Source organism: Tiliqua scincoides, chromosome 4 (assembly GCF_035046505.1).
Source record: "Tiliqua scincoides isolate rTilSci1 chromosome 4, rTilSci1.hap2, whole genome shotgun sequence".
Classification (NCBI taxonomy): domain Eukaryota; kingdom Metazoa; phylum Chordata; class Lepidosauria; order Squamata; family Scincidae; genus Tiliqua; species Tiliqua scincoides.
Window position 1 is genome coordinate 35,939,249 of NC_089824.1, and position 19,475 is coordinate 35,958,723.

Consider the following 19,475-nt stretch of genomic DNA (forward strand, 5'->3'; position numbering starts at 1 on the left):
GGACCTTCAGATCCCTAAGGCCTTCAGATCCCTCTTGCAGATGTCCTGTATCACAGCTGTGGTCTTGCTAGTGGGACTAGCATTTCTGCAACATAAGGTCCTTTACAGGGTGAGGACTAGTGTGGATCAAGACCAGGAAGAGGACAGTATCAGCAGCAGTGGTGCCACCGATATCTGAACCCTCTCTTCAACCTTGATCTGCCTTCCTGGGTCCACTTGGTTCTGCGCCAATTACATGGTTGGTGCACATCTGAGTAGATTCAGTGGGCAGCAAACATTCCTTTACTTTGAGGAGGCCTTCATGGCTCAAAATGTCTCCTGCAGGACTCAGCATGTGCCCTGTTGGCATAGATGCATTGGCACATGGGAAGTTAAGTAAGATTGGGCTATCAGCTGGCTCCATTTAAAAAATACTATATCTGAAGATATGCCAGGTGGCACAAATATAAATGCGCCACCTGTGATATTTGATCATTAATAGTCCCTCACCCATGCAATGCATCACTTGATTTTGCAGGCATCAAGTGATGAACCCATGTGTATCAACTCACCGTAATTGAGCATGTCACCTTACCTGATTCCTCTTGCTCATATCTGAGGGCTGTTAGTTTCAGCAGCTCAAGTTGTGTCAATTTTAGGAGGTTATCAAAGAGAAAGAGGGCATTTCCAAACTTGCTGCAGTCCTCACTATAATGATCTCAGACATGGCACTTTCAACTTCTAATTCTCAAAAATCATTTGGAAAGCACTTCATGCTAGTTGAAGGTTAAAGTGAAGCCTCTATTAGTGCACACAGCAGTAATCCAATCTTGAAGTGACAAAGGGATGACTGTGGCGAAGTTTATATCCCAAAGGAAAGGTTGCAGTCTCATTACTAGATCTAGAGGGGGTAGCTGCTGGTATTTTACCAACTCCATCGAGCTGGGTATTCAAAAAAGACACTTAAAACTGTACTCATTCAAAAACCCAAGGCAAATTCTCTGTATCTGGCAAGTATCAATTCATCTCCAGATTCTTCTGTCAAGCAACAAATGATGTTTTCTTCTTCACCTCATTACACCAATTATTGTACTTTGCATATTTCATTTCTTTCCCACCTTGTCCCTTGAGCTCAAAACAGATGAGCAATATGGCTTAATTTTATTCGGAACAATCCTGTGAAAATACGTTAGTGTAAAGCTTCACTCTCCTCAGCAGGGGAAGCTCTACAATGAAGAGTGAAGGAAATGACATACAGTCAGTTCTCATTATCTGCTAGGGTGAGGTTCCTGGAAAACCTAGTGGATACCGAATTAGCAGGTACTGAATTATTGAGCCTACGGGGAAAATGGGATTAGGTTCAAGGCCTCCCTGTTCACCAAACACTCTATGAACCTTATGAACCTGAATCTTAACTTGAAGAACGTGGATGGTGTGGCAAGTCTGGAAGCAGCCAGAAACGTGTCCAACAATCCTCCACTTCCCAGTACCGATGCCCCTGCATAGTGCTGACTCTGCCTTCTGTTCGTGAGGACGCCGCTATCTCTTCACTTCCTCCTACAGCCTCTCTAGCCCCTGCCTTTCTGCTCATAGCTGCACCAAGCCTCCCCCACCCTCGAGTGCACTGGCACAGTACCCACGGATAATGAGAACAGAGTAGCAAAAAGAGAAAGGTAGGTGGCAATTTAGCCACTCGCGGATACGCAAATCTGTGGATAGCAAATCTGTGTAAAAAGAAAACTGACAGTACTGTGGAGTAGAAAGACACAGAGACTGGGGGTCACAGATATGCTGCTTGTCCAGGAGCTGACCTCACAGATGACAAGAGCCACCATCTAAAACCAACAGGTTTGAATGGCTGGGAAAGGTGGCCTGTGATGTCCATTCCTTGGGCAGGCCGAAGGGGTGGAACTCCTGCCAGAAGGGGACGAGCAACTGCAGACTTACCCCGGTGGTGAAGAAGGTGAGGAGACATTTGTAGATGTGGTTTAATCGTGTTAACAATTTTACATTCATCAGGGACTTCTGTTATGTCACAGGAGATTCTCTACATTGTCTCTCAGCAGGAACTGTGCCGCAGTCTCTGAGCTGGATTGTAAGGTGGGATGTCCTCCTGGCCTCTGTCTGTGGTCTCAGGGAACCTTTGACTGAGTGGCAGCTGCTCAAGGTTGGGGTTCTAAAGGCCGGGGTGTAGGCTGGATGGTTGGCTGCAGGTAGCAATGGCTCCTCCTGCAATGGTGCATGTTTTGTTATGCCCCGACAAAGGTTAAAATAAACCCTCCTATTCCCATAGCAGCAAGAACATGTCTTCCGCAGTCTTCTTTTCCTTCTTTTCAGTTATGAATGTTCTTCCCCAATTCCTATAACGTAGATCTTCCTCTGTGGGAGGAGGTAGAGGGATCAGAACCATTACAAAAGCATAGGTAGTTAATGGCTTCAATAGAAAGATGCACAGACTGGGGAAAGAACTGGAAAATATTCAGAAAAAAATATTTTTGTAGAAGATATTTTTTTCATTAATTTTTTTTTAAACACCAAAGCCTTCATAGAAATAATTGGGGTTTGAGGAGGGGTTGGAAAGAGACAGGGTTATAGGGAAAAATTGCTAGGACCAATGTTCAAAAACAATTTGTAAAATTAAAAATGATTCTGAAGACCATGATAGTAGGTTGGGAGAAGAATGACAGCCAAAGTTATTTTCGCTAAAATCTGCAGCACCCTTAAATCTAATTCTAAGAGATTATTTAGTGACATTTGGGACATAGGAGAGAAACTGAAATGAAACCACTGAGTGAAGAACAAAAATCCATTTGACAAAGGAGTTTCTGTGGAACTCTCAGAGGCTTGAGCTTTTGAAAAGACATAATTTTTTGAGACAGCCATTTTGCCCATTGTCTTATATTCTACCCTTTTAAAAAATTTTATCCTCTCTTCTGTTCAGGCTCCTGTACTTTAGAATCAGTTCACTGTGTTTAAGATCCATTGTAAAAATGTCAGTGCTCGTATAACACACTGTTTTGAATGACCTTGTACTACTCTTTGCTCTTACATCACTTCTATTAATTTCAACTTTCATTAATCAGATCCGTTGCCTTCTATTTGTACAATATCAACTATTCTTGTCCGTCTCCCCCTTTCCCCTAAAATTCCTTGTGGAACATGGAACTTGCCACAAAATTAAGAACTTTCAGTATTTCTGCTTTCAACTTTGAAACAAGGAGGTATCTAACCTATAAGATTGAGGAGAAAACTTTGAAAACGTGTAGTTGGAATGTGGTAACATCTCAGCTCCAGGTGATCAAGGGGAGTTGGGGTGCAGTGTAGTGTCAGATGGATGGCCACATCTAATGTATCTGTCTATGTAATATACCTGATGGGAAATGTTTCTGGTGCAACCGCCAACAGTGTTACTAGTGCCTGCATTCACCCAGTGTGGGAAGTCAGTGCAGCACTCCTATGATAGACCTCCTCCCATGCAGTGAGCCTGGCAATGCCCTGGGCAGTGGGCATGGTGATGTACCATTACCCCACTCCGCTGGTTTTTTGGCTATAACTTTTGATAGAATAGAGATATTTCAACGCAGTTTGTTTCACTGTATTCCGCATGAACTTACACATTGATTGATATATAACATTATGGTACTATTTGGAAATACAAAGATTTTAAAATTTTTGGCAAGTCACCCTTCTGTGCTTGTTACCCTGCACAGCACACACCCCCACACCCCCTAGCGACACCACTGACAACAATTTAATAAGTAGGAGGGCTGTGACAATGGTGAGAGAAAGTATTATAAAACTATGGTAAGCAGTATTCTGACTCATGAAATACTCATGAGTATTCTGACTCATGACTTAGAGATGCCTGCGTTGGCTCGGTCATGTCGTGAAAATGGGCGATGGCCAGATCCCAAAGGATCTCCTCCATGGAGAACTCGTGCAGGGAAAGTGCCCTACAGGTAGACCACAGCTGCGATACAAGGATATCTGCAAGAGGGATCTGAAGGCCTTAGGAGTGGACCTCAGCAGGTGGGAAACCCTGGCCTCTGAGCGGCCCGCTTGGAGGCAGGCTGTGCAGCATGGCCTCTCCCAGTTTGAAGAGACACTTGCCCAACACACTGAGGCAAAGAGGCAAAGAAGGAAGGCCCACAGCCAGGGAGACAGACCAGGGACAGACTACATTTGCTCCCAGAATGGAAGGGATTATCACTCCCGAATTGGCCTTTTCAGCCACACCAGACCCTGTCCCAGAACCACTTTTCAGAGCGCGATACCATAGTCTTCCGAGACTGAAGGATGCCAGTGTTGATGACAATGATGGAGAAAACAGATCATGAGCCAATCACCAATGAAATCAGTGATGCAAATTAGTTGTGACTAACTTTTTTTAGATACAAACCAATGCTTCCATAGGCCACTGAAGATCATTGAGAAGCTCTTGCATAAAGTGTGGAGTGTTCCGGGTTGAGTGTTAAGATTATGTAAAGTAAAATATTTACCATGAGTGTTAATTGTTATGCTAAGCAATCTGTGCTTATGGCAGATTGCCATAAGCAATCTGTGCTTTTCTTGATATTGGGCAGGGGTGCCCAAACCCCGGTCCTGGGGCCACTTGTGGCCCTTCAGGACTCCCAGTGCGGCCCTCAGGGAGCCCCCAGTCTCCAATGAGCCTCTGGTCCTGCACTGGCCCAACACAACTGCTCTCAGTGTGAGGGCAACTGTTCAACTTCTTGTGTAAGCTGTGGGATGAGAGCTCCCTCCACTGCTTGCTGTTCCACATCTGTGATGCAGTAGCAGCAGCAAAGGAAAGGCCAGGCTTGCTTTGTGCAAGGCCTTTTATAGGCCTTGAGCTATTGCAAGACCTTTATTCATTCATATAAGTTCATCTTTAATATATTCATTTATGTATACATATGTAAATTTATTCAAATTTTAAATGTAAATTAATTATTTTTCCCCCTGCCCCTGATACAGTGTCAGAGAAATGATGTGGCGGCACTCCTGCCAAAAACTTTGGACACCCCTGATATTGGGTAAAGGTGAGGCTGAGTTGGGAGGGAGACTAATTTACAGTTTCCTCATTTTAAACAGCTAGAGCATGCACAGGTCTGGCTGTTGGCTCAGAAAGTGGAATTGCGCACATGGGTGCAATGCTTATGGGATACTGCTTTCTCATGCTTATTCCATCTAACTGGAGAAAGACAATGTATCCTGTATGCACTGCACAATTCCATTGTCTGATCCAACAGCCAGACTGGTGCATGCTCCATGCATTGCTCCCTTTCTTTAAACAAAAAAAAAAAACAAAAAAAACAAAACTAGAATCCTGGCTATTAACTGGTCAGGAGGAGTTGTGGGGACTGAAATCCAGACCCCTCCTCACTTCTCTTTCTCTGTCAAACAGCTGATTGGCAGGAGCTCAACTTCAAGAGCTGCACATCAGCTGCTCCACATGTGCTCTGGTGGATCAGAGTCTGTATATGTAAAGTGATGTCTTCCTAAAGATCTGAAGTACATGAAGGTTTGGGTGTTTGGTTTGTAGGGGTGAATGCTTTGGCCTCCCTTGCTCTAGAGTTTGAGACATTTTAAGGCTTTAATCCTCAAATCAATGGGGGTTTTCCCAGTGCAGGTGGGTTTGAAGATGAACATGTAAATCTCAACAACATCAAAACAAAATGTCAAGAACACTGACAATATAAAAGCCTTATGACTTGTTTTATCCTTTAAGGTCTATTTGTATGACAAAAAAATGAAGGAAGGTAGTTGTCTGCCGGGGAAAAATGGTTAACCCAAGAAACACGGTGATTAAAGGAGATAAAAATATAGCATTGGTTCCCAGCAATAATAATCACAGCACCAACTAAAATTTTTTCACCATTCTTTTGCAAATGAAAAGTTCACCTTAATTCGTATGTGTCATCCTTCGCCTTAAGGTTCAAAGAACAAATAGAAATAATTGTTTCCAAGTGGTTAGAATTGGAAAGTGTATCGAATTCTTTTCGATACAAAACATTATCTGCAATATTGCTCCCTTTTTTCCTAAGTAGAGATTAGCGTTATTGCATTTGCTTTGCCAGGGAGAGCCTACCAGTTTGGTATGCTCAATTATCTGTTCTTAACAGCAACACATTATTTCAATATAAAGTTTTCACTGCCGTCAGCAAATATTGTGTATTTTGTTTAAATTGACATGTCACATCTTATTATAAATTATAAAAAGAAATGGCAGAGCCTCTCCGGGTTAGACCGAATCATTTACTGTGGTTTGGCTCACCCGTGTAGCATATTTTCTGTCAGCGAGCCTCAACAAGCAGATGAGAAAATAGTTGCATGAAAAATAAATAAAAAAAGTATTGAAATGTTGAAATATGAGCTAATGAGAAATTGTTTACTTATTTTATGAAATTAAAAACAGGACCTCCGGAATGTCCGCCTCCTCCTGTTTATAGAAAACATAAATATTTCCCATATAAGACATCTAATAACTAAGATAAACCAGCTTTTAGGTTTTTCAGGCCTCCAGACAAATGGGCTCTCCACTTGGAATGCCACTTTATATGTGTTAGCCAAAATTGGATGTCAGGATTTGTGTTTAAAAACAATAACATCTGAAAATAAAGTGGCAATATTTAAAGGTCCTCATTGATTGTAGTTTATTATGCAATTATCTTAATGCCGAGCTCAAGGGTAAATGGGAGTCACACATCACAATCTTGCCCTGAAATCAAGACAGTGAAACGGAACAAGCCAAAAAATATCTGCTCTTGTATCTGCCCGAGTTACTGATTATACAATAGAGTCAACCATTAAATGCCACATGCTGTAAGAAAAACAAAGTTGCTGTAAAGCTGGGACATCTGTTCACAGTCTGAATATTCAGATGGAACATCTTTCCTTTCACCGTTAGCCTGAATATTATATAGCAAACAAAGAAGTGGGCATCCGAATTGGAATTATTAATTGCTCTGATACTATAATGAGGAGAATTTGGTGGTTAATTTCCTGCTGAATTTGAGATCTGCGGATGAGCTCTTGAAAAGTATGTTTCCACACAGGGTGTGCCAGAGACTGTGATTATTCACAAATTTCTTAAACTAGAGGGTTTCCAACATAGTCCTGATCAGTTGCCAGAATATTTCACAAAGACAGAGAACTCAGAGGAGGGGGAGGCAGGCAGCCAAGGGAAAACAGCACTCAGAAATGTTTATTTTTACTTTTACTTTTTTAGAACTACTGAGAATAGATTAAATTTAATTTTGAAAAAAAATTAATTTTTTTGAAATTTTGAAAAAGCATGACCTGCCCAGCATGCAGGACTGCAGTGGCATCGAAAATCACTGCCACTGCATTCAGTGTGTCCCTTGAGAAAAGGGGACTTTCATCCTCTTCTCTCAGGTAAAGTGGGTAGCCCCGCAATGGGGCTCGATTCTATGATGACCCGAGGGTTGGCGTAGAATTTAGAGCCTGTGTCTGGTGGACAGCCCAACACAGAAGCTCAGGTTGTCTGTCTGTCTGTCTGTCTGTCTGTCTGTGACAGATCAGGAGAGAGATCTTGGGGTGGTGGTGGACAGGTCGATGAAAGTGTCAACCCAATGTGCGGCGGCAGTGAAGAAGGCCAGTTCTATGCTTGGGATCATTAGGAAAGGTATTGAGAACAAAACAGCTAATATTATAATGCCGTTGTACAAATCGATGGTAAGTCCACACTTGGAGTATTGTGTCCAGTTCTGGTCACTGCATCTCAAAAAAGACACAGTGGAAATGGAAAAGGTGCAAAAGAGAGCGACTAAGATGATTGCAGGGCTGGGGCACCTTCCTTATGAGGAAAGGTTATGGCGTTTGGGCCTCTTCAGCCTAGAAAAGAGACGCCTGAGGGGGGACATGATTGAGACATACAAAATTATGCAGGGGATGGTCAGAGTGGATAGGGAAATGCTCTTTACATTCTCACATAACACCAGAACCAGGGGACATCCACTAAAATTGAGTGTTGGGAGAGTTAGAACAGACAAAAGAAAATATTTCTTTACCCAGCATGTGGTTGGTCTGTGGAACTCCTTGCCACAGGATGTGGTGATGGCGACTGGCCTCGACACCTTTAAAAGGGGATTGGACAAGTTTCTGGAGGAAAAATCCATTACGGGGTACAAGCCATGATGTGTATGTGCAACCTCCTGATTTTGGAGGTGGGCTATGTCAGAATGCCAGATGCAAGGGAGGGCACCAAGATGAGGTCTCTTGTTATCTGGTGTTCTCCCTGGGGCATTTGGTGGGCCACTGTGAGATACAGGAAGCTAGACCAGATGGGCCTCTGGCCTGATCCAGTGGGGCTGTTCTTATGTTCTTAGGATCCAGTGGAGTGAAGCTCCATTGGTTCCACCTCCCTCCTGCTCTGCTGCATCCCCCAGAATGCCTGCCCTCTCCCTGCCCTGGAACGCATGAGCTGGCATGCACTTGTTAGTTTTGGGTCCATTATTTACCATTCCTGAGTATTGGAGGCACAGTCTAGAGAATCTTCAGAGATTTAAACTGATGGAGCATGTATGCCAAATTTCATGACACATCTAACTAAGCCAGAGCTCATTTTAGAGCCTACTCCATAGCAGTGATAGACCCAAAGAAGTCTTCATTCTCTGCCAGCAGCATGCCCATGCAGTGTCACTCAGAGTCATCCAGTGGATCTTTTCTATGTGTCTAGAAGAGTCTTACATCTTGGTGCAGGAGGTGGGAAGGAGATCACTTTGTACCCCACTATGACCAATTTGCAAGACACTTCATGGAGAAAGTCGATCAGTGCCACTTCAATTTTGATGCCACAGTTGAGGCAGATGTTTCCTTGGCAGTGACTTGTTCTGTTGTGTTGGATCCTTTTCAATCTGTGCTGTCTAAGGAACAATGTGTACTGGATACATAGAGAACTGTGACCTGTCACTTATACATATACGTGGTATATTTTTATTGTTTATATAGTAAATTGCTACAATTTGTTTTATATTTTTATATACTACTATTAAATGTTATGTATTTTCTTTCTTTCTTTCTTTCTTTCTTTCTTTCTTTCTTTCTTTCTTTCTTTCTTTCTTTCTTTCTTTCTTTCCCAGTCTTTATTTTTACTTCCTTGTAGAAAAGAAGTTGATTGTGTTTAGATGTATTTTTCATTAATAAAGGGATAAAAAGTGACAAATTGTTGGGCCTCTAGGAAGTGCTCCAACTGCGGAACTCCTTGCCACAGGATGTGGTGACGGCATCTGGCCTGGATGCCTTTAAAAGGGAATTGGACATGTTTCTGGAGGAAAAATCCATTACAGGTTTCAAGCCATGAAGTGTATGTGCCACCTCCTGATTTTAGAAATGGACTATGTCAAATGCAAGGGAGGGCACCAGGATGCAGGTTTCTTGTTATCTTGTGTGCTCCCTGGGGCATTTGGTGGGCCGCTGTGAGATACAGGAAGCGGGACTAGATGGACCTATGGCCTGATCCAGTGAGGCTGTTCTTATGTTCTTATGTTTCATTACCTGCCACTAGTCAGTTGGGGGGGTAGTGCAGGATTTTGTCCCAGGGCCTTTAGCAACCTGGCACCCGTGCTGCATAAGTGCACCCAACTTAACCCACTCTCTGTTTTTTTCTTATGAAGATTCTCAGTGTGCACTCATCCTTCAGTGACACATAAAGATTTCTGGACTGCATCTAGTAACAGTAATATCTCTTGGGAGTTGGCTTATACCTTCTTTTCCCACTGCATTAGTGACTAAAGAGACTCTTTCCTTATAATTCTGCTTTTGGGGAGTTTTCCTGTTAGGGATTTCTACATCGAGAGGCTTTCCTTTTCTGAACGTAAGAACTTCTTCCTTTCAAAAACATTTTTGGGCCTCTTGAGAGTTATATGCTTGTTTTTCACTGAAGAAATCCTCATTAAATAACATTCTTACGAAAGACTCTTTAGAAGGTTGCTAAAACGACATCCCAACACATTCCATTCTCGTGATCTTCTATTAGAAAACCAAATAGCACATGGAAACATCGACCTTTCATAGATGATAAAAACACATTTCAGTCATTCAGACTTTGTGCTAATACCAACATGGCACTAGTGATCCAGTATCCCATTCCTACATTATGGATGATGCAGGGGTAAACTTTTTGTGGGGGGGGGGGGGGCAGCCCTGAAGGTGCTTGTCATTATTTAAAATAACCTCTAGGAGAGCATTCATGCTTGAATTGTACAAGGAGAAAATAACTTCTGGGAGAGTTGGATCCAAAATGGTTTTTATGTGAATGGAAAGACATTCATGCAGGTGTGTGATTTTCTCCTCCTGTAGCTCCCTCTGTACTACTTTTAAAAAAAAATAAATAAATTCATTTTTCGAAAAACAAAATAAACATAGATAACATAACACATAATACAATACATACAATACATAAACACAATATTAGAGGGTGCAAGATATCATACATCACTATAACTAATAAATCATTACATATTTCCTAATCCAGTTCCTCTTCTATGTTAACCTCTTACTATCATCTATGATTTATCTATCATATCATATCATATCATATATAATATATCATATATATAATACATTCATCTAAATACCCTATCTTATACTTCTACAACTTTATTTTCAACCAAGCATAAAATAGTTTTCATTACTCAATCCATAACGGTTTCACTGTTGATCCAAGCGCTCTAAAAATCTGTCCATTTCCACCATATTCATTATTTTCTCTATTAATTCATCTTTCATTGGGATCTTCGTGTCTTTCCAGTATCTAGCATATAAAATCCTCACAAAAATTAATATCATAATCCAATATCTAACATACTAAATTCTAACAACTTTTAATATCCTAATAATTACATATATCATTTCTCTATCTATAACATCCAAAATTAATATATCCTCATAACTAAATACATAAACATATACGTAAACATCCAAAACAATATCACCTAAAATTAATTCAAATTTATTAAAATTATCCTCTAAAATTCTAACATCTATTAATATCAAGCTAACTAAAATTTTAATACATATTACATATCGCCTATAAAGCTTATATAGCTTCTCAATGACATCTAATAAATTTTAATTTCTAATGTACAAAATTAACACATTACTGTCTTTCTTTTTATCTATTCCCTTGTCTCCCACCTAAATATCCACTGGTCTGCCAAATCTCTTCTCTTCTCTAGACTTTAACTTTTCATCTTTTTTTCTAATAAATTTCACATGAATTCCTCTTAACAGATCATGGTTTAGCTCTTCTTGCTAAATCAACATCTTGATGAGTCATCTCCTTCACTTGATCATTCCAATCTATGTCAGTTGGTTGAAGTATTTCTTCTTCCTTCACTTGATCAATCCTATCTGCATCAATTAGTCGAAATATTTCTTCTCCTTTCTGGTCTGGTGACTTTTGAGTCTTTATCTTCCAAGCTATCTCCATTAACATTGTCTCTTCTAGTTGTTTGTTTTGTCCTGTCTCCAGTGTTTTGGATTTATCTTCCATTTCTTTGCTCTTTTGTTGATCCTCTCCTGTGTTGCGTATTAGACTCATTTGTCTGTTGAATTAAGATTTCCAGGCTAATTTGGATTTGTAAATATTGATTTGCTTGTTGCTTTCCCATTTCCAGTACTTTTTCCATAATCCTTTATTTTTTTCTCATGTGATTCGGATATAACATCTTTAAGTTGTACACCAAGATCATCTAGTTGTTAACGCATCCAAACTAGCTTGAACCCACAGATATTGATTTATACGTTGCTGTCCCATTGCCACTAATTTCTTTATATTGTCTTGTATTGTCTGCTTCCATTCTTTCCCTTTTGGTTCCTCTTGTGTTAGTTTTCCCAAGCTGGACTCCAGGGCAGGAGAGCTCCTAACTTTCACTCCTTTTCCTGTCATCCTTTTTCTTCCTTCTTATATCTTCTTTCTTCTTACTTCACTTGTCAAGTCCTGTCCTTGTCCTTGTAGTGTCTTTTTTAGTCCACTAGATGTCCCTAATGTTCTTATTTCTGTTACTTGTATTTGTTTCTATGTCAACCACATTCCTTTCCAGGAGATAATCAAAGGAATGTAAACAATCAACCACTTTTGTTAAAAAAAAAATGCAGGTCTCCAGCCACAGGCACTCCACAAGGTCTCCACAGGAAAATGAAACTGAACACTCCACAACAATAATTGTATTCCAAGATGGTTAATTTGTAATCCAACAAATTTTAGATTTATATAGTTAGAGTTATGCACTTATATTTCCATAACAAGCTCGGCAGATCTCCTCCAAAGCTTCTTCTCACATCAACAAACAAATAAGCAGAGAAAGCCGCCCCCTCCTTCCCCTTCTCCCAGGAGGGGGAAAGCTTGCCCTTCCTTCTCCTTCTCTCAGGCAAAGCTTAATCAGGCAGTCAATTACTCAATTAATGCCAGACACACACAACAGAACAACACTCCTTTTAACACTTGTTTCTTTCAACTTCCTTCCCTGCTTGGAGCCTTCGGCTTAATTTCAACATTGAATCCTCACCATCCCAGACATTGATGGCTGGGTTCCCTTGGAGAAAAAACAGTTCCTGGCTGGACCCTTCTTCTCCAAAACTGTACATCATCCATGGGATCAAGGCCTCTCCTGACCACTGATCCTTGGATCTCATCAGACCCGCGATTTTGGGAAGAAATAGTGTGTTTTCCAAGAGCTTTCCAGGAGCTCAGAAAAACATGACTACTCAGTCACCTCAGATTCCACCCCCCCCCCACTCCCTCTCTACTACTAAAGGGTCCCCAATAGTCAGGAACAAATGTTGAGGAAGGATGGGGAGCTTCTGTTGTGTGAAGGGGTGGAAAAGATAGCCTTCCTTCAACTTGAACTGCATTCATTTTTCCTACAGCTCATCAGGCCACAATGTTTCACAGTTGAGCTTTGCCTTCAAATAAAGTATCTGGAAATCTGCACGTTGTAGTTTTTTGTCACTCATCCCTTCATCCACCCTCTTTCCCCCATTCCAGTGAATGAAGTGTGGAATCTACATCCATGTTAACAGATTATGATTGGCAGGGGGATTTACAGCCCAACCTATCCTCACTGGCATCCAGAGCTACAGTGACACCAAGATGGCAACCACTATATCCTGTTGGTGCAGGGCTAGTGCCGGGAGTCTCCTTGGGGTAAATGAGCATTTGCTCTCATTACCCTGGGTAATACTGCTGTAGTGCCAGTGGGTCTCCTCGAATCTGTGCCCAATTTTGAAAGGGTGTAGACCCAAGGAGGCCCATGTTGGGCTGCCCATGCCAGGAGGCAGCAAAGGCTATGGTGGAAGAAGCTGTTGTCCCTCTCCCAGGTCCAATTTTCCCCCTGCCCAGTTCCACTCTTCCCTGCCTTCCCCACACCCTCCCCATGCCCCCAGAAGCTGCACTGCCACCCGATGGTGCCACTTACTGCCAGCAGCCATACAGAGTCCTCTTCCTGTACTGAGGCCCAGTGCCAACTGATGCTGGCACAGCGCTGGCGCTCCTTACAGTCCAAGTGCTGCAAACATACTTTACAAATGTTAGAAAGTGCTACAAATGTTAAGTATTATTATAAGCAAGTTTTTACACAGCATCAAAAAAATCATTAGAGAAGAGGCAAGACGAATCTCCCTAGGGAGAGATTTCCAGTATCTGGGTACAACCATAGAGAAGGTCCTTTCTTGTATCCCAGACAGATAAATTCCAGATGTTCAGATAAGAGAAGGGTCTGCTCAGAAGATCTTAACAGTTGTTCTGTTTCATCCAGAAGTCTGTTCCTCACGTATCCTAATATTCTAGGGGTTTAAATAAAGTGAATATGACCTAAGGCTGCATTTCTCTGCATACTTATTTGGAAACAATACCTATTAAATTTAGCATTACTTACTTCTGGAAAGACATGACCAAGTTGCGCTGAAAGGTTGCAATCCTATCTGCACCTACCTGGCAGTAAGCTCTATTGACTATAATGTAACTTACTTCTGAGTAGACATGCACAGGCTTGGGCTCTCAATCTCCATTTTTCCCTATCCCAGAGCCCATGTTATCTATACCTCCTACTCTTAGATATACTTTCAGCTCTCGTGTTCCCCAGTGTTCCGGTTCTCAATCAGTATGTGATCACTGCAACATTGATTAAATTTGCATCTTAACATGGCTTAAGTGCCTTCTTGTGAGTAACTCTCTCAGAATTCCAGCACTCTGATATGGTAATGCAGGGATCATTCCCACTGCTCTTGAAGTAGTTCGTGCAACTTATGGGGACTCGACAATCCTTACACCATTCATTTGTACCTCAAATCAGTCTCACCCTGCTAATTTTCTTCTCTGTCTTTTTATTCTCCAAATAGGTCTGAAAAATGGTGATGACAAGCTTCTAGTACCACCTTGACCCTCCCTTGGTGGAGGGAGTACAATCTGTGTGACCTTTTCATTTCATTTCTTTTCTCCCATGGTCCACGCTGCAATTAGGATCTCCTTGTCTCTTTCAGCATCATTCAAGAGACATTGATTAAGAAGGGAATGAATTTGGTTGCCTTTTTAACAGTCTGATCCTGTAATCTTGAAATATTTTTAAAATAGCTGCCTATGAAAGAAACAGAACAAACAAAAATAATTTTTCTTAGATTTGATGCTCTGTATGACTTCATCCAGACATTAATTAAGATGAACAAGCATTTTTATAAAAACTGAAAATATGATGGAAATATTTAAATTCTGAAGATGTTCATCAGATAAGATATTTTTGCCAACAATTCTGAATGAGGCACCTACTCCTTTTTTCTTGACACTGTGAGTCACACATTTCCTATATCTAGCAGTGGTTTCATTCCTGGAAAGAAATATGGCAAACAAACAAACAAAAAACAGGAATTCTGGGAAGCTTTTCATACAAAACCATACTAAAAGGCAAACAATTATATACTTTAGCCACAAGGTGGATAAGGAATAAAGCAAGAAGTCAAATACACATTCACTGGAATTAGAGGCAGGATATTTATTCAGAGGAATCTCCTACGTAGAGCCAGGTGAAAAGATTGACACACCTTGGACCTACTTGGCAAGCGTTCAGAGGATTAATGCTCAGCAAATACAAGAACTGGGTGTCTACAAACCCTGGAGATATGGACCAAGATCTGATAATTTCATTTAAATCTTCCTTTCATAGGCACAAATAACTGAATAGCTTGGTCAACACCAAGCGTTTTGCAGCTGCAACAGAGATTCCCCAGTCTCTCACACCACCTCCTGTACTGTAGATAGGAATAATTGTGGACTAGCACAGAATGTGAAAGAAAGGAGGCAGGGAGAAGGAAAAAGAAAGCACTTGCAAGCTGTATATGATTTTCCTCTGGCTGAAATTTGATTTCTATTTGAACCAATACTTCTATTTAGGATATGGCTGAAGCTCAGTAGAGGTGTAATCGCTTTATACAGAGAAGGTTCCATATCAGTTCCTGGCATCTCCAGGTAGAGGTAAGAAAGACCCATCTGAAACTATGAAGAGTTGATGTCACCCAACACTAAGTTAGATGAACCACTCGTTCAGCTCTATATAGGGCAATTGATGTTTATCAAAGGCTGGTTTTGCGCTGCTGGAACTAGTGTTCCAGCAGCACAAGGCCCTTTGCAGACCCTTAACCAGGTCACTGTTGCACACTTCAGGGCTGCTTCTTCAAGTGGCTGGCATAGGTCCAAGAAGATCTATGGGCAATCAGGCAGCCTACTGCCTGGTAAGTAAAAATACTTACTTTACTTACCTTTTCCTTGCTGTCCAATCACCCTCATTCACTACCCCCCAACACAGCACACACTCCAGGAACATGGCTGCATCAGTACCAATGGTGGGGGATAGGACTGAACAGTAAGAATGCTCATGAGATAGTTTCTTGTCTGATGTGCTTGTAAACATGAGTAGCATGTACACAGGAGGGGCCCTGGGTACTGGTCTATGGCACAGCTCAATGGTTTGGCAGGGACTGAAGATGAGATGAGGGTGAAAAGTGAAACAAATAAATTTTGTGTGGATAATTTGACAATAGGGAAGGAGAGTCAAAATCAAGCAATTTAGTGTTCCTTAACCATTCACTTGATCCTAAATTCAAATGGTTGCTATCGAACAGAGAAGAGATATATAAGAAAATATCCTTAATAACAATGAGAAAGAAAATCCATGAAAGGGAAGGGAATTCACAATGGTGCAGGCACGAAGTGGGAGGCAAAGGTGAAAAAGATAGGAAACTGAGGTTTTAGGGTACAAGGAAGGAAGGAGAAAGGAGAAAAGGTGGGGGATTTGAAGGAAAAGAAGGGAGAGAAAATTTCCTTCAGGCCACAGCAAAATGCTGTCTTTGAAGGGCAGTTTTCTGTAGCCTGAATTAAGGGCTACAGACAAGGGGTGAGCCCCTCAGAGGTGTGTGAAATTGCCTCACCCTTTTGCAATGAGGGAGCTAGTTTTTTCCACCTGATAAACACACACACACACACACACACACACACACACACACAGAGAGAGAGAGAGAGAGAGAGAGAGAGAGAGAGAGAGAGAGAGAGAGAGAGAGGCACTGCATGTGCCATCAATTTGACAGCACGTGAGACTGACAAGGAAAGATAATGGAATTTGTGGGTCTATATGGTGAGGTTGTGCCAGACACCAAAACTACCAGTCCGTTTCTGCTGGATCGGGTGTGATGTACTGCAAGAGCCACAGAGCAAAGGTGCCGACTGGATGGTTTTCCTGGCTGAGGGTGCAATAGCTAAGTCAGGAGGTGTACTGATTAATTAGCATGCCTCCTTGATTGAGTTAAGCCATGAGTTGGGGAGCCTTCTTTTGTTAATAACTTATTTTTCCCAAGTCAGGAAGCTCCTAGGAGATGTTTTTCTCACAAGGTCAAATTTGCTGAGGGAAAAAGATGTATCCACCATGGAATTTTGGAGAAAGCCAAGCTTCCTCCAAGCTAGGCTGATAAAATGGAGTGGTAATCAAATTGCTTTGATAGTCAAAAGTGTGGCCTTCTCCTTGGCCTGTGGATCTTGCCATCAGTCTTGGTACTGGAATCACATTACTGATCTGGGTTGTGGCTTCCTAGTAGGTATCCAGCACCATGTACACATGTGCTGTTGCATGTTCCCTGCACACATCAAAATGGATGGAATTATGTGTCTTCAGGTAAATACCACAATGATTTTTTAGGTATTTGTCCTGAAGTGGCCCATATAAAGAAGACTTCTTGGCCACTGTGGGCACAATCCTATTGTGTTCAATGGGACTTACTCCCAGGAAAATGAGGTTAGGATTGCAGCCTGTGTGAACAAAATCACTTTTTTTGAAAGAGAAATACTGTAGGTGAACCTGAAATACTCAGATTTCTGAGTTTTATTCCACAGATGCAGAAAAAGGATCATTCAGGTCAGAGCCACGCAATTTGTGATTCAACAAGGCAAATGCAGCGTAGCAGCCAACCATGTCTGGTGCCTCACAAAGATCTCAATAAACCTCCTAGGAAGGCAACAAAAAGAGGAGAATTGGGAAGGGCCTGGCAGATCACCGTTCGTAGCTCATGACTTAATGGGTCACAAGCTGTGCAGCCTGGCATAGGGTGGTGATGGTTTCCAGGGTGCCATATTGATTGTGCAAGGGCGATAAGGGATATCCCTGTTAGCTAAAGAGTTTGCAGGCAAATGTCATACTTCAGATATGAAGCTTTATGTGGTAAGAGGTCTCCTATGTGTGCATAGGTCTCAGATGGCTGGTTGGTTGGTTGGCAACCTTCAGTCTCGAAAGACTATGGTATAAGCCTACAGCACCTGGTATTCCCAGGTGGTCTCCCATCCAAGTACTAACCAGGCCTGACCCTGCTTAGCTTCTGAGATCAGTCGAGATCAGGCATGTGCAGGGTAACAGTTGCTGCTCAGATGGTATAGTATTTTTTAAATCTAAATGGAAGGCTAGGCGTGTCTGTTAATTAGTTGCCATGAGATAGAATACTATTTGAATTAATCTAGATATTAGCATAAACAAGTGACCTATAATTGAAGTTTTACAGGAATGGCTCTATATTGTGCACAATGGCAATGGCCACCACGTAGCCAAAGTTAGACATTTTTAAGACTCCATTATTCTGAAGGGAAAAGTTGAAGCACATGCTTAACACACTAGCCTAATTTAGAATGATATTTCCCATGAGAAAAATGGAAAACTTATACAGAAATCAATGGGTTTTAAAGAGACAGATGGGAGAGGAGGGTAGTGGAGGAAGGGCTTTCCAGAATGCATCCAAGGTCTGCTGTTTTTTGCCTGGTTCTAGGCGAACCAGACATATAGAAAGGCTTCCACTGTGAGCTGAAGATGGCTTTTGCTACCTTGGAACATATGAGGGTTCTTTTGTTTTTTAAGCATAAGAAGAAGGAGAATTAAGGGAAAGTAAAGTTTAACTCTCTTTAAAATAAAAGTAAAGTTTAAGTCTCTTATTATCTGGTGTGCTCCCTGGGGCATTTGGTGGGCTGCTGTGAGATATAGGAAGCTGGACTAGATGGGCCTATGGCCTGATCCAGTGGGGCTGTTCTTATGTTCTTATGTTAATTATGAGAATTATGAGAATTAACTGCAGAGAAGTAATGCAACTACAGGAAAGCAGACCTGGTCCAACCATGAAGCCTGGTCCAACCCTTTTCTGGCCCTGCAGGAAAGTTATATTAAATATTAAAAATCACCTCTGCTGCATCTCACACTATCAGATGGGGTTAGGGTGAGTGGGCAAGTCTAGCACCTTTTGGGCTGTACTACAACCAGTACTAGGATATTTGTGTTCTGGACAATTGTGCCCTGGTCAAATGCATCCTGGTCATTGGCATTCCAAGAACAGATGCAAATGTTCAATACTGGGACACATTTCACCAAGACACAGTTGTCCAGGATGCCATAGTCATACCACTACTAGAACCCTGCCCTGCAATTGATTGTCTCAAATGTAAACAGGAGATTGGCATGATTGGTAAATTATAGAAGATATTTTGGATTCTATGAACAATTCTGAATTTTTTTGGTTTGGGGAGGGAAGGGATTCAGGGCCTGATCTTGACTGGTTCGCGCCAATGTCACAAACATGCTGTAAGGCATACCTGTGACACTTACTGCTGGGCCAGTGGTGGCTCAACATGAGCCTGGTTGCTCAGTGCTGGGTGGAAGATGGACAACTGCTGCCCAGAGCTCCAGGCAATGGAGAAGTGAGTGAAGGTGTAGGGGAGGCATTCTGGGGTGGGGGAAGGGCAGAGGGAAGGTGAAGCAGGGGGAGGGAGTAGGGTGGGGAGTAGGACTGATCCATAGCCCTGCATTGGGCCTCCCGACCTGACACGGGGCTACTTTACTCTGCCCTGGCTAAATAGCTTGGGCAGAGTCAAATAGCCCAATTGCGGGGTTCTTACCTTACCTGGGGGGAAGAAGATGAATGTCCCCTTCCCCATGAAGCCCCAGGAGCCAGCAGCAGTT

At 41.9% G+C, this 19,475-nt stretch overlaps 1 pseudogene; it reads right to left on the minus strand.

The window, feature by feature from the left end:
* Nucleotides 1-17,782: 17,782 nt before the first annotated feature.
* Nucleotides 17,783-17,899, minus strand: LOC136650759 (5S ribosomal RNA; annotated as a pseudogene).
* Nucleotides 17,900-19,475: the final 1,576 nt, after the last annotated feature.